Here is a 14,984-nt window from a genome sequence, read left to right on the forward strand (position 1 = left end):
ACGAATGGCTGTGAGACCTGGAAACTGACAAAACCGGTGGAAAATAAATTAATCAGTTCTTAGTGAGCAATGGAAAGGACAGTGTTGGGAGTATCTTTAAGAGACAGGAAAATATCAACCTGGGTGAGAGAGCAGACTAAAGATAGTATAGAAGTTATAAAAGAAAGGAAATGGAGGTGGGCAGGCTATGTAGCAAGAATAAGAGAACCGATGGAGCAAGAGGCTGACTGACTGGACACCCAGAGATTGTATGCATAGCAGAAAAAGGCCAGACGGAAGACGAAGAGATGTTATAGAGAAATTTGCAGGAAAAACGTAGCAAAGATTGACTCAGTCAACGAATTCGTGGAGAAGATTGGGGGAGGCCTTTCTTCAGCAGTGGACTTGTAATGGCTGATGATATATATATATATATCTGGTGGACGAGGGTTCGCCTCCCGCCAGAGTTGTAAAAACTATGGGAATCGTTCACCGGGCCACATGCTACTATGGCGGACATAAGGGGTGCTGTGGTTGAACCAATGTCGCATACTAGTATGCTTGCACCCAATCGGCTTAAGGCGGGCCGATTACACTTGGTTCACAGACTGCACACACATCCAAAGCCACTCCAACACTACAATTACACTTACAAGCACTTCTCACCCTACATACAGTCTCTACCAGACAGCCTAAGCCACTTGGTAGAGATACATTGGCTGTATCGGCCATGCTTCGGTAGGGATAGGCCAGTCTTGCAGTGGACCTCAACGGCTGATGATGATGATGATATATATATATATATTGTTACATAGCCTATGATTTCATCATCCTTTGTGTAATTTTAACGCACAGTATGCTGCATGTTTGATCACGAGCGTGTTCTGCCTCAGTCCCCCCCTTCTACCGTTATAGTAGAGTAAGTCGTTCTCTCTGTTGTCCAGAGCGGGATTGTCAACTCTACGTCCCCATGGCTTCATTTGCGCGTCCCAGCATGCAAGTTGTATCAAGCTCTCCTGGCTCCAATATAATGAGCTCAGTCTCTGCATCATTGCCACTTAGATCTGCTCCTCATTTTGTTCACATCTCTGTCCTCCCCTGTACAATTATTATTATTGTGAGTGCTCAAGAAATCTCCAAACATCTAGCAGCTGTGTGTAATTTGAGTATAACTGTTGTTGTATTTTTTCTTGTACTGTGTAGCATAAGGTTAATTCTTAGGCCTAGTGAGGTTTTGATTGATGTTGGGTTCTGTCAGTTATTTTTGATAATAGTTTGTATCTGTAATTATTTATCTGGCATTCACTGAGTATTATCTGGTATCTCATTTTATCAGGGCTGACTTAGATAAATTTACTCTTGCTAATTTCGTGTTAATAGAGGCTATTGCAGTTAACCATATATTTAACCTGTTTATTTGCCATTACATTATCCTTATGAGTTCTGAATGTTTTGTTGTTAGTTTGAACATTAAACTTTAACTTGTAATTTTACCTAACTCTTTTGTTTTGAACCTGGAACTTTACGGGACAGTGGTGATTTTTAGCATTCTCACTTAAAGTGTACGTTATCTTTCTCTGTTCCGTAACATAAATTTGGCGACCCTGCCAGGATATTCAGGATATTATCATAAGGATATTGTTTGATATTTTGTGACTGTGATATATTCATGATGGCTACTATTTCTACACTTGATGAAGCCAAAGATTTTTTGTCAAATGTGCAAACAGTGTGTGATATAGAAAACAGAACAAAGAATGAACTTAAGCTTGTTGCTCAACAATTGGGAATTGCAGTTCACTCTCATCATTCTAAAGATCAAATTGTTGGCATGATTAATAAAAGCTTGTTTAATGTAACTCCTCCAAATGAGCAAACGCAGATTGAATTAGCTAAGTTACAGCTAGCTCTGCAGGAGGCTAAGGCTAAGGAGGCGGAGTCTCGTTGTTTGAAGCAAATGCTCGTATTGAAGAGGCACAGGTACAGGCTCAGGCACAAATTGAACTTGCCAGGATTCAGGCAGACCATGAGTATCGCATGAAACAAGGTGGAACTGGATCATCTAGCTCTGATGATTTTGATGTGGCTAAAAATGTTAAACTTGTCCCTCCTTTTAATGAATCTGATTTAACAAAGTATTTTCAGTTGTTTGAGAGGGTAGCTACAGGTTTTAATTGGCCTAAGGAGTATTGGCCAGTACTCCTTCAAACTGTATCTTATTACAGTAAGAAGTTCACTCCACCTCAAAAGAACTACTCAACTATTGAGAAAGAGCTTTTGGCCTTGATTTTGGGTTTACAGCATTTTTCATTTTATTTGTGTTCTGGTTTTGACCCCATAGTCATTTATACCGATCATAACCCACTGAAATTCCTTAGTAAGTTTAAAGATAAAAATCAGAGACTGACAAGATGGAGTCTACTTCTTCAGGAGTATTCATTAGACATACAACATGTCAAGGGGAAAGGAAATGTTATTGCAGATTGCTGATCCAGACTTTAGACAGATTGTTTTAGAGTAATAAGAAATTTCCTTTGTAAATTTCTTTTTCTTTGTATGGAGGTGTTACATAGCCTGTGATTTCATCATCCTTTGTGTAATTCTAACGTACAGTGTGCTGCCTGTTTGATCACGAGCGTGTTCTGCCTCAAGTCCCCCCTTCTACCGTTATAGTAGAGTAAGTCGTTCTCTCTGTTGTCCAGAGCGGGATTGTCAACTCTACGTCCCCATGGCTTCATTTGCGCGTCCTTATTACAAGTTGTATCAAGCTCTCCTGGCTCCTATATAATGAGCTCAGTCTCTGCATCATTGCCACTTAGATCTGCTCCTCATTTTGTTCACATCTCTGTCCTCCCCTGTACAATTATTATTATTGTGAGTGCTCAAGAAATCTCCAAACATCTAGCAGCTGTGTGTAATTTGAGTATAACTGTTGTTGTATTTTTTCTTGTACTGTGTAGCATAAGGTTAATTCTTAGGCCTAGTGAGGTTTTGATTGATGTTGGGTTCTGTCAGTTATTTTTGATAATAGTTTGTATCTGTAATTATTTATCTGGCATTCACTGAGTATTATCTGGTATCTCATTTTATCAGGGCTGACTTAGATAAATTTACTCTTGCTAATTTCGTGTTAATAGAGGCTATTGCAGTTAACCATATATTTAACCTGTTTATTTGCCATTACATTATCCTTATGAGTTCTGAATGTTTTGTTGTTAGTTTGAACATTAAACTTTAACTTGTAATTTTACCTAACTCTTTTTGTTTTGAACCTGGAACTTTACGGGACAGTGGTGATTTTTAGCATTCTCACTTAAAGTGTACGTTATCTTTCTCTGTTCCGTAATATATATATATATATATATATATATATATATATATATATATATATATATATATATATATATATATATATATATATATATATGTGTGTGTGTGTGTGTGTGTATTTATATTTATATGTATATATATAAAAATATATATATAAATATATGTATTTATATATATCAATCAATCAATCAATCATTTCCTGTGGCACCCCACGGGATGCATAGGGTCTCAATGAACTCTCTCCACCAATATTTGTCTCTTGCCATCTCCTTCAGGTCCCACCAACACTCCTCTCCTGCTTCTTTTTTCATTGTCCTCAACCAGGTTTCCCTCGGCCTACCTCTACCTCTTCTTCCTCTAGCAATCCACTCTGGCACATCCTGTATTAAACAACCTTCTCTTCTGTATATGTGCCCCAGCCACTTCCAGCGAGACAGTCTCACATATTCATTAACTGGTTCCACTCTTGTAATATCCCTTATTCTTTCATTTGTAACTCGGTCTTGCCACTTTACCCCAAGAATCCTTCTCAGTATTTTATTCTCAAATCCTAATACTTTCTGATCTGTTGCAATTGTACTGTACCATGACTCATGCCCGTAAATTAAAATGGGTCTAACCATGGACTTGTAAATTTTCACTTTAGTATGTACCGAAAGCATATTATTATTCCAAACAGATTTCAACATTCCAACAGCTCGCCAAGCCTGTCTGATCCTCTCCTCAATTTCATTGTTTAATGATCCATTAGATGATACAATCGTTCCCAGATATTTAAAGTTTTCTACATTCTTCACCACATTATTCCCAATTACACAATCGATTTGGTTCTCCACGTTCATATTAATAATTTCAGTCTTTCCACAATTTATTACCAATCCCACTTTTTCTCCTTCCTCCACCAGACAATCGAGCACCCTCTGCATCTCGTAAATACTTCCACAAATCAGTACAATATCATCGTCCAAATCCATCTGCTTCTTATTTTCTTTCCAGTTAATTCCTGCACCTGTTCTCTTTACAACCTTTTTCATAACATAATCCATAACCAAAACAAACAACAATGGCGAAAGAACTCCTCCTTGAATCACTCCTGACCTAACTTGAAATGGATCACTCAAAGAACCACCCACCATTACCTTACAAAAAGTACCTTCATGCAGGCTTCTAATAATATTTACAAACTTTTCTGGGATACCATAGAATCTCATAATCTTCAACATAGCTCCACGTGGAACACTATCAAACGCCTTTTCAAAATCCACAAAACACATGTTAAGTGGCATTTTCATCTCATTAGCTTGTTGCATTAGATGCCTTACAATAAAAATCTGATCATTACAACCTCGACCCTTTCTAAATCGCGCTTGTTCTTCTCTTAAAATTTTATCAATTACTGGCTCTATTCTGTTCAACAAGATTTTGGAAAAGACTTTTGCAACTACAGGTGTCAAAGTTATCCCCCTCCAGTTGCCACACACACTCAAATCTCCCTTTTTTGGTATTTTTATAATCACTCCATTTTTCCACTCTTCTGGAATTCCACCATTATCCCAAGCCACATTAAAAAGTTTCAAAAGTGCATTCATAAACTCGTCTTTTTCCACCTTAAGCATTTCAGGGAATCTTCCATCCTCACCTGGAGCCTTAAAATTCTTTAACTCCTTTATAGATTTTGCTACCTCTTCCAAAGTTATATCCCCTGTTTCTATCTGCAAATCTCTCTCGGCTGGCAAAATGTCCTCTTCAGCTGGGATTGGTCTATTTAGAACAGATTCAAAGTGCTCTTTCCATCTTCCTTTTATATCCAAATCTTTAGTCATCAGATTACCATTTCTATCTCGTACAGGTATTTCCTTCCTTCTCTTTTCAGTCCCAGTTAACTCCTTTATGGCCTGATACGCTGCTCTTGTGCTCTGACCGTCATTTTTACTTAATTTAATTTCTGTCTCTGTCGCCTTTTCATCATATAGTCTCCTCTTATCACGTCTAACGAGTCTTTTTACTTCAGAATGTAAACTCCAATACTTTGCTCTAAGTACTTCAACTACCTGGCCATCAACATGTTGTTCTTCACTTCTTAACTTAGCCTCTTTCCTTTTCTGAATTACATTCCATGTTTCATCTGACATCCACTTTTTCCTTCTCGCTTTTCCCTTTTTCTTAATTGTAACCTTAGCACTCTCATGCAAAACCTCTTTTACCTCTCTCCACATTTGATTAATATCATTGTCTTCAGACTCCATCAAAGTCTGCAGGACTAGAAACTTGTTTCTACATTCGCACCGAAACTTTTCCCTCGTGCTCTCATCACTTCTCAGCTCATCAAAATCATAATTATTACCTCCTGTACAATTACCATTAACGTTTCTCTTAAGTTTTATTTTAATCTTTGACACAACAAGTTGATGATCACTACCTATATCTGCCCCCCTCCTTACGCAAACATCTTGCAAATAACTCCTATGCCTTCTGCTAATTGCAATGTGGTCAATCTGGTTACAATATTTACCACATGGTGAAATCCAAGTAGTCTTATGTATTTTCCTATGCTCAAAGATAGTTCCACCAATTATAAGGTCATTTGCCAAACAAAAGCTTGCAAGTCGCACCCCATTTTCGTTTCTTATACCAACACCCTCCTTACCCATACAATCTTCAAACCCATCCCTACTACTGCCAACAATCGCATTAAAATCACCAATGCAAACTAACACATCATGTCTTGCCACTCTATTCACTACATCCTGCAGCTTCTCATAAAAGTCATCCTTCATTTTATCAGCAGCCTCATTTGTCGGAGCGTACCCTACAACCATACTGATATTACCATGGTCAGATTTTAAGCGAGCATAAAGCAAGCGCTCATTAATTGGTTCAAACTCACATAGTGCCTTGCAAGCATCTCTACTCAGCAGTAAGCCTACTCCTTGGTAATGATTTCCATCACTCCTACCAGAAACCAACATAGTAATACCATCTTCCAAATTCATTTTATCAGCTCCAAGCAACCTCGTTTCTGTCAGAGCACAAATATCCATCTTGTATTCCTTGAACACTGAAATAAGTTCTTCCATTTTACCAGCCTGATTGAGAGTTCGAACATTCCAGTTTCCTATTCTTAAAGTTCTTTTTGGATTTATGAACTTATTTTTACACCGTGGGATTCTTAGCACCCCCTGCCCACTTATATATATATATATATATATATATATATATATATATATGTATATATGTATATATATATATATATATATATATATATATATATATATATATATATATATATATATATATATATATATATATATATATATACACGATTTTCAAGCAACTGTTGAAGACTGACATCTACTGACTACCGTGAATACACTTACACCACTGAACGCACATTACAGGTTTTCATCTGTTCATATTTACCACTGATATCCTTATTCCAGTCAACAAATTAACGCAAGCGGAGGTCAGTGAATGGAGAAGCGAATTATTGATCGTAAAGAGGGAGATGCCTGTCCCCTCCACCAGGGTACCGCTTGATTATTTGATTATCTTGCACAGGACTTGTCAAAACGTCATATCAAGGCCCACGCTGAGACCATCAAACTATAATTGGCTACTTTAATTTGACAAAGATTCCTAACCCTTTCAGTTCAGTTAATGGCCAAGTGTAGTCAGACAGGAGTGCTGATTGGACCAGTAACCAAGGTGACTCCTTTCTATCCCAAAATAAAACTTCATCGAATATCATGCAACCCCAATTTGACATTCAAACTGTGGGAGTGACCAAGTTCCCTTAGACGAAAGCAAAGTAATGCAACTAGTCATACAGCAGTTAATGAGGTAACCCTGCCATACATCGGTAAAGATTTTGCAGTAACGTTCAGGCTTTGACGCTGGTGTATGACACGTAGGAGGGGTTACAGAAAATGGGAAGTGGAATGCAACTAGTCATATAGTATTTTATAAGGTAACCCTGCCATACATCAGTAAAGATTTTGGAGTAACGTTCAGGCTTTGACGCTGGTGTATGACACGTAGGAGAGGTTACGGGAAATGGAAAGTGGATTGCATAGCCTGTGCTTAGAGACAGATACATCACTTTACTCATTACTACAACTCTGTTACAACTGAAATATACCGCTATAATACTGCAACCATTCAAATACAATCCTTTGCTATAATCTAGAATCCTTTCCATCTCTTGCTATATTATAAACACCATTTTGTCTTCTACATTAATACTGCCGCAGTGCAAATCCATCCTCTTTGCTAAGGTGATGGATGAGAAATAAGTAATGAACCCGAGGTACGATCAAGAATTCACTTAGGGCAAAGAAATTCATGAATGTGCCCTTTCCTCTGTTTGCATTATTAACTATGAAAAAGAAAGCGTTGTCTATGACTGAAACTTACCAACCTCAAGCATGGGCCAGCCAACCAGGACACACATATCACAGCTCCTTTCAGAGATCTACTGTTTTAAGTATGCCCACTCAGTGGATTCCAGTTCTGTCTGCAACTCGTTTTCCACAGCCAGATGAGAATGGGGAGACACCAAATGAGGGGTTTCCAGATGCTCAGACTCGATTTGTCATATGTTTATTATTTCTCTGAGAGACTTCAAATACCTGGGTACAGTGATAGATAAGAGAAGAAAATTTGCAAAAGTAGTTGAAAGTAGAGTGACACAAGGAAGAAAAGTAGCTGGTGCAATGAAGGCCTTGATAAGAAACAGAGGCTTGAGTGTTGCAGCTGCACGAGGCTTACATGATGACGTGTTAGCGCCAACTTTAACATATAGATGTGAGACTATGGTGTGGCATGAAAATGAAAAGTCAAGAGTAAGAGCAGTGGAGATGGGACTGCTGAGGAATGTATGTGGAGTACAGAGGGTGGATAGGATACGAAATAATGTGATTCGTGAAAGATGCGAAGTGAGGAAGTCGGTGGACACCAGAATTGAAAAGAGTGTACTGAGATGGTATGGTCATGTGGAGAGAATGGATAACAACAGAGTAGTGAAGAAGGTATATCTGAGAGAATTCGAAGGAGAGAGGAAGCGAGGTAGGCCAAGGAGAAGGTGGAGAGATATGGTGGATGAATGTGTGAGGAAGAGAGGTTTGGAAGTCGGTGAGGCTAGAGAACTGACAGGAGATCGAGCTAGCTGGATGAATTTTGTGAGGAGATGTGTATGATCAGGGATTTCTGGCACCCCTTTTTAACGTGGCAGCGTCTGGATTGACTCTGTCGGATACGATATGTGAAGGTACAGAACGTGGTGAATGTTTTTGGCGTATCCGATAGAGCCAGGATTCCGGGGGCTTGAATGATGAGTGAATGGAAGCGTGGCCCATTGGATTGGGCAATTTTGGGCTGTCTGGACATTGCTACTCCTCACCCTGCCCTTGGGTGGGAAAGGAGGTCCGGATGATTATGATGATGATGATGATGATGAGATAATAAGAAGCTGATATTTGTCAAATATTGGCCGTTCTAAATTTAGCTCCAAGAGAGCAACAGTGGACTCAGAGAGTAACCTAAATAATCGACTAAATGGTTACCGTTAAATGAGCACTTGCCACAAAAATCTTTTTTTGTTTTGTTTTTAATCTTGATCACCAAGAAATCAGTAAATATATACCTTTCTTCCCCGTCTCAAAGGTATATTATACAACCAATTGCACTACATAAAAGAAAAAGGACAAACTAATTTCCATAAACCTATGAACTTTTAATGATTCTCAAATTTTTTTAGAAAACAGTAACTGCCCTCAGTTTCACTGTATCCTTTTTGATGCAGTTTCTTTATTAGGCTTTTTTTTTTTTTTTTTTCATAAATGCCAAAATTTGTTTTATGTGTTCTCCGTTTCAGTATATGCCATCAGTTTCACGGTATTGTTTTTGAAGCGGTTTATTAGGCTTTTTCATAGGTGCAAAAATTTGATTTATTTGGTATCTCATCCTTTTCATAACAATCAGTACAATCTACCCACAGGGATTTTTATTTTCCTCATACAATGCAGGATAACCTACTCTCTCCCTTACCTAAGATGTAATATACCACCCTGACAGAATGAATGGTAGAATTCATATATAAAAATCGAGTATTTCATCGAGCACATTATTAAATTACCTGAAGACGATCCACTTAACACTTTTGCGATCCAATCCCCCTCTGCAGCCAGCAGAACACCCCGGCTTTCCCCTCACCCTACTCTCCCTCCCTCCTCCTCTGCTACGTGCTCGAGTTTTTTCTATTCTGATCATTTTTTCACCCCGAAATACTTGGATTAGTAGATATGTTTGCATGTCATTAGAAAGCTGAGACTTTGTAGAATAAGGTGAAAGAAAAACTAAAGTGATATTGCATAAAGTAAAATAGTTATGGGGAGTAGAAGTTCAAAGAGTGCTAAGAATGTTTATACCATTTTTTTAAGCGTTTTTTTTTGCCATTTTTTCGAATTTTACCGTGAATAAAAATAGGATCACCAAACTAGAAATTCAGTCAGGCTTATTTCAGACCAAATTTCAGGATGCTAGACGCAATTCCTGATTTAAGGCGAATATTTCTTTGTCTGGACACGGATCCGCGCCTGAGGAGCTGGTTGGACACTTTCAGGTTGAACGCGGATCCGCGTCCAAAGAGAGTGAAAGTAACATCACTGATAAAAAAAAATTGTGATGACATCAGTGTGCCGGCTTAACGAGATCTCGACCTGTTTCAGAGAGATTATGAACTGCATTCAGTAGATTATATTTTTGTACTTTAGTGTAGAACAGCGATTCCCAAGCTTTACACCTTGGAGGAACCCCAGAAACAGTTTTTCATATCCCAGGGAACACTTACCTACAGTGTGTGTACACTAGAGAGAGAGAGAGAGAGAGAGAGATGGGCAGTACCGAGGTACAAAAGTACCGAGTTACAGTACTGAGTTGCAGTTCGATTACCTGTAGCAGTAGGGACACTACTTTTTTCATGTACCGAAATTGGTACCGATGGTACATTTTTAAGCATATTTTGTCGGTACTCGGTACAGGCACATTTTACTTATCTATATTCACGCATCGTCTGATAAAGAAAAGGTGAGGAGAAGGCCTACATGGGAGTGCTGCTGCCGACCCTGGCCATGTGCCTCAAGAATTTAAAAGAGGTGAAGGTTGTTGTTGTTGTTGTTTGATATTTACCCACACTTGGTGGGGCACGGGCAAACTAAGAGCCCGTCAGAGAAAAGCCTTAAAAAAAAAAAAAAAAAAAAAAAAAAAAAAAAAAAAGCAGGATCAATGCCTGAGAGAATTACCGAGGAGGAGGGTAGTCCCGCACAGTGCGCAAAATTCTCTGAAAAGATGCATTGCCAACAACCCTAGCTGCATCAAAGACATCATCCCCAGTACGAGAGAAGCCTCCGCCAGGACCTGCAAGAAGCAGCGCTGTGGCCGGACAGTCTAGTAAGTAATGGGATAAAGGATCGGCGGACCATGCATAGCAATGGGGGCATGGGTCAGGCTCCAAGCCGGCAACCTGGCGGTAGCACAGGAAACCTAAGCGGAGACGCCTAATCCTAACTAGAATAAAGTTGGGTAATCCAGTTGGTATCGGAAGAGGTGAATAAGATGTGGCCGCCGCATACCAGGCAGCCGAGCGTGATCCCTCGGCAATACAGAGTTCATGCTCATCCCTGGTACGCCTGTAGATAGTGGCATACACCTCTGAGAGGACACGGGTGGCACAGGGGCGAAGCGGAAATGTGACAGCAGGGAGGGTGCTAGCCGCACGTGCAGTTGTATCTGCCAGTTCATTCCCCCAAACGCCAACATGTCCAGGGACCCAGTGAAAAATCACTGAGCCACCACGCTGCTGAATGAAAGACGCAACAGTATATATAGCCGTTAGTAGGAAACGGTGAGATGTAAGCGTGAGAGACTCCAGACACTGAAGGGCAGAGAGTGAGTCAGTGTGCAGAACGACTCGCTGATGCTGATGCCGGTAAGCATGACGCAAGGCACCGAGAAGAGCCACCAGCTCCGCCTGGAAGGCTGAGACCCCCGTGGAGATGCGCCAGGATTCAGTGTATGGTCCAAAAGGAAAAGTCAAAGCAAAAGCCGCCCCCGCTGAGCCATCGGAGGAGACTGAGCCGTCCGTATAATAGACTGCTGAAGCTGTTGAGTTGACAGTAGAGATACTACAAAGACTGACCTGCCGAAGAACTGCCGGAATGGAGTGGCGAGGCTTGGGCACTGAGGGATAGACAACAGTGAAAGGGGGGGGCGACCAGGGGGGAGGGGGCAAGTAACCTGGACAGTCTACCTCAGGATCACTGCACACCTCCGAAGCCACGCCCAAATCCTGTAGTAGGGCCGTAGTGGCACGAGCCCAGTCACGGCGAGTAAGCGGATCAGGGGGTCGGCCTGCTAAACGCCGCAGTAAAGCTGAGACCGGCAGGTGTGGATGGCGATGCACAAGCCGGAGTGTTTCAGCTGTTGCACGCAATGCAATTCTATGAGCCAGTGAAGGAAAACCACTCTCCAGATGTAGGTTAACCAACCTTGTCCAGCGTGGCGCATGTAGCATGGTGCGGAGTGCCTCATTTTGAAGGACCTCCAAGGACTGAGAGACATGTGGGGCAAGGCTGGTGAGACATATGGCACTATAGTCCACAAGAGAGCGGATAGCGTGGACAAAAAAGGTGCGTAACACGTTATAGGATGCCCCTAGACTGCGACGAGACAGATAACGCAGAGCAGAAGTTCGGGTGGCAGCCCGCTCCCGCAGGTACCTGACGTGCTTGGCGAAAGTGAGGCCAGCATCAAAATAGACGCCCAGGTAGCGGTGGAGCTTGACCAGCTCAATGCTGCAGCCATCAAGCAAGAGAGGACGGTCTGGAGGGCGGAGACCGAAAGGTAGGCACTTGGTCTTCCCGAGGTTGACCTTCAGCCCGAGTTCATTACACTTGGTGTGTAGCCGAGAAAGAGCAGAGGGTGCCTGGGTGAAACAGTCCCCCCTCGAAAAGACCAGTGCCAAATCGTCAGCATACACCAGCAGAGTCACGCCGGGACCATAATCCACCGTTAATAGCCCTTCAACAAGGACATTGAAAAGCAAGGGGCTGAGAACACTCCCTTGGGGCGTGCCGTTAAGATGGTGGTAAAACGGTGAGAGCTCCCCTTGAAACCTGACCCCTGCCGACCTGTGCAAAAAGAAATCCCCCACCCATGAGAGAAGTCTACCCCCAACTCCCCGGGCCGCAAGGGCTGCCTGGATGGCTAGAGGGCTTGCCAGCTCAAAGGCTTTTTCGAGGTCGAGGAAGACTGCCATCCCCCGTCCACCTCGAAGCTCCCCGAGGAAGGAAGCAAGGCAGTGAGAAGCACTCCTGCCAGGATGGTATGCAAAAGTCCTCGGGTGCAATGGTCCCAGACGCCAGGCAAGGCGGGCACGCACAACCCTTTCTGCTGTCTTAGCCACACAGCTAAGGAGCGAGATAGGGCGCATGGCGTCGGGATCGCGAGGCTTTGGAATCGGGTGGATGATAGCTGTCTTCCACGACCTCGGCAAACGGCCCTCAGACCACGAGAGATTGAACAGACCAAGCAGTCTCTCACTACCACAATCTCCAGCATGAGACAAGAGCGAGTAGACGAGCCCATCCAGGCCAGGTGCAGTGTCGGTTCTATGTCGCAGCGCCTTATGAAGCTCCCTGCTGGTGATGGGAGGATCAGCGGGGTCAGGTCTGGCACAAGCAGCCTGTACAGCAGCGACACGAGAAGCCGACAACTGCTCCTGTAGGGCTCGGACGGGTTGCGGAAGATTGTGGGAAGCAGAACGATCCGCGAAATGCTGAGCAAGACGGCTGGCTTCAGCAGCAGGGTCAGGGTGTGACGGTGGTCGAGGTGGACGTGGATCAGAGATGGACCGGATCCTCCTCCACATCTCACGGAGAGTGGAGTGAGAATCCAAGGTTCGACACCATCTAATCCACGCCTCCTCCTTAAGGCGACGCTTCTCCAACGTCACATGGCGTGTGACAGCAGCCAAGCACCGACGGTGAGGGGATGTACGGCGCCGCCGATACTGCCTGCGTGCTGCATTGAGCCTGTGATTCAGCTCCCTGACCCTGTCGCAGTAAATCCAGCCGTCCCGATAGCACCGCGTGGATCGTCGCTGCAGAGGAATAGTGAGAGAGGCAGCATGGGAGAAAGCACGGGCTACCTGATCTGCTCGACTCTCGAGGTCCGGGGCAGGAGGAGATGCCTCAAAGGCCGCAGCTAACACACGGCCAAAAGCCGGCCAGTCAGCCCTGCGGAGATCCCACCTCGGTGGAGGGAGGGGGGAGGTGGGAGTGGAGGCATTGGTAGTGTAATTTCAACTGCGAAATGATCACTAGTGAGGTGGGGGTGAAGTGACCATGTCGCAGATCCAGCCAGAGGGGACGACACAAAGGATAGGTCGAGACGGCCCCCAGCCACATGAGTAGCGACCTTTGTATCATTTAAGAGAGATACACCATCCATCTCCTCCAGTACCAAAGAGATGTGCCGCCCTGCATCATTGGACGGGAGAGGCGATGAAAGCAAGGCGTGGTGGGCGTTAAAGTCGCCCCCGACATACACAGTGCCCCTGGCAGCCTGGGAGAACAAATCTCCCATCTCCAGGGAGCCCCTGTGACTTCGGTACACGTTGTATACCGTCAGGGACGACGTAGCCAGGTGGAGAACCACGCCCAGAACCTCCACATCAGGTCCACAGAAAGGAGGAGGTTCACAGTCTGTGCACTCAATGTGGTCCTGAACCAGAACGGCACATCCCCGTGTGACGCCACGAACGTACGGGAGGAGATGGGTGGTGTAACCCGTGAGACGAAATGTGGAACTGTCTGGGAGCAGGGTCTCCTGCAGTAATATGATATGGGGGCGGTCCCTCGCAGCTGCCTCCTGCAAGAGCGGGAGCTTGCTCCGTGCTCCTAGGCAGTTCCACTGAAGGAGTCGAAGGGGGGAGCCGTCCCGCTGTCCGGAGACAGACAGAGACGGACGTCCTCCAGCAACGGAGGTGAGGCCATGGCTGTCGAGGGTGCCACGACGTGCATTGGTTGTTGCTCTGGAAGGGGGCGAGGCCGACTCTGCTGAGGGGTGGAAGACAGAGCAGCGGCCTTCCTGGGCTTGGCTCGCTTGAAAGAGCGAGCCGGCTTGCGGGGGGGAGTCCGTGGTCCCCCTGTTGAGCGAGCCGGACGTCGAGGGGCAGGATGGGTGTCGGGACCATGCTGCTTCCTGGCAATTGCGCGATCGATGATGCGATCGGCTGCGGAGGCGATTGAGGCCGCCTTGAGGGTGATCCCCAGTTTGAGGGACACTGCTTGGGCAACGGCCACTGCAATTTGGGAACCCAGGTCCCGCAGATCCTCCGCCGTGAACGCAAGGACTGGTGGAGCAGCAGCAGTGGGTGGGCTGGGTGTGGAGCCAGGTACTGGTGGCGGAAGGCCAGGGGCTGACTTGGCGCTACCGTGGGAAGTGGTGGCGAGACAGGCGGCTGTTGGCGGTGAACCTCTGCTGTGGTCTGGACTACAGTAAGAGCCGAGGGCAATGGAGGGAACTCCTGGTCGCTGAGAGGTGGTGGACGGTGACTGGGAGGGCGGCGCTGTTGTCCCCAGAGGAAGGTGCCAGGGGGAGCTGGAGTGGCGCTGGTG

The sequence above is a fragment of the Coenobita brevimanus genome, chromosome 88 (genome assembly GCF_032717465.1).
Source record: "Coenobita brevimanus isolate Jiangsu-jjx chromosome 88, ASM3271746v2, whole genome shotgun sequence".
NCBI lineage: Eukaryota > Metazoa > Arthropoda > Malacostraca > Decapoda > Coenobitidae > Coenobita > Coenobita brevimanus.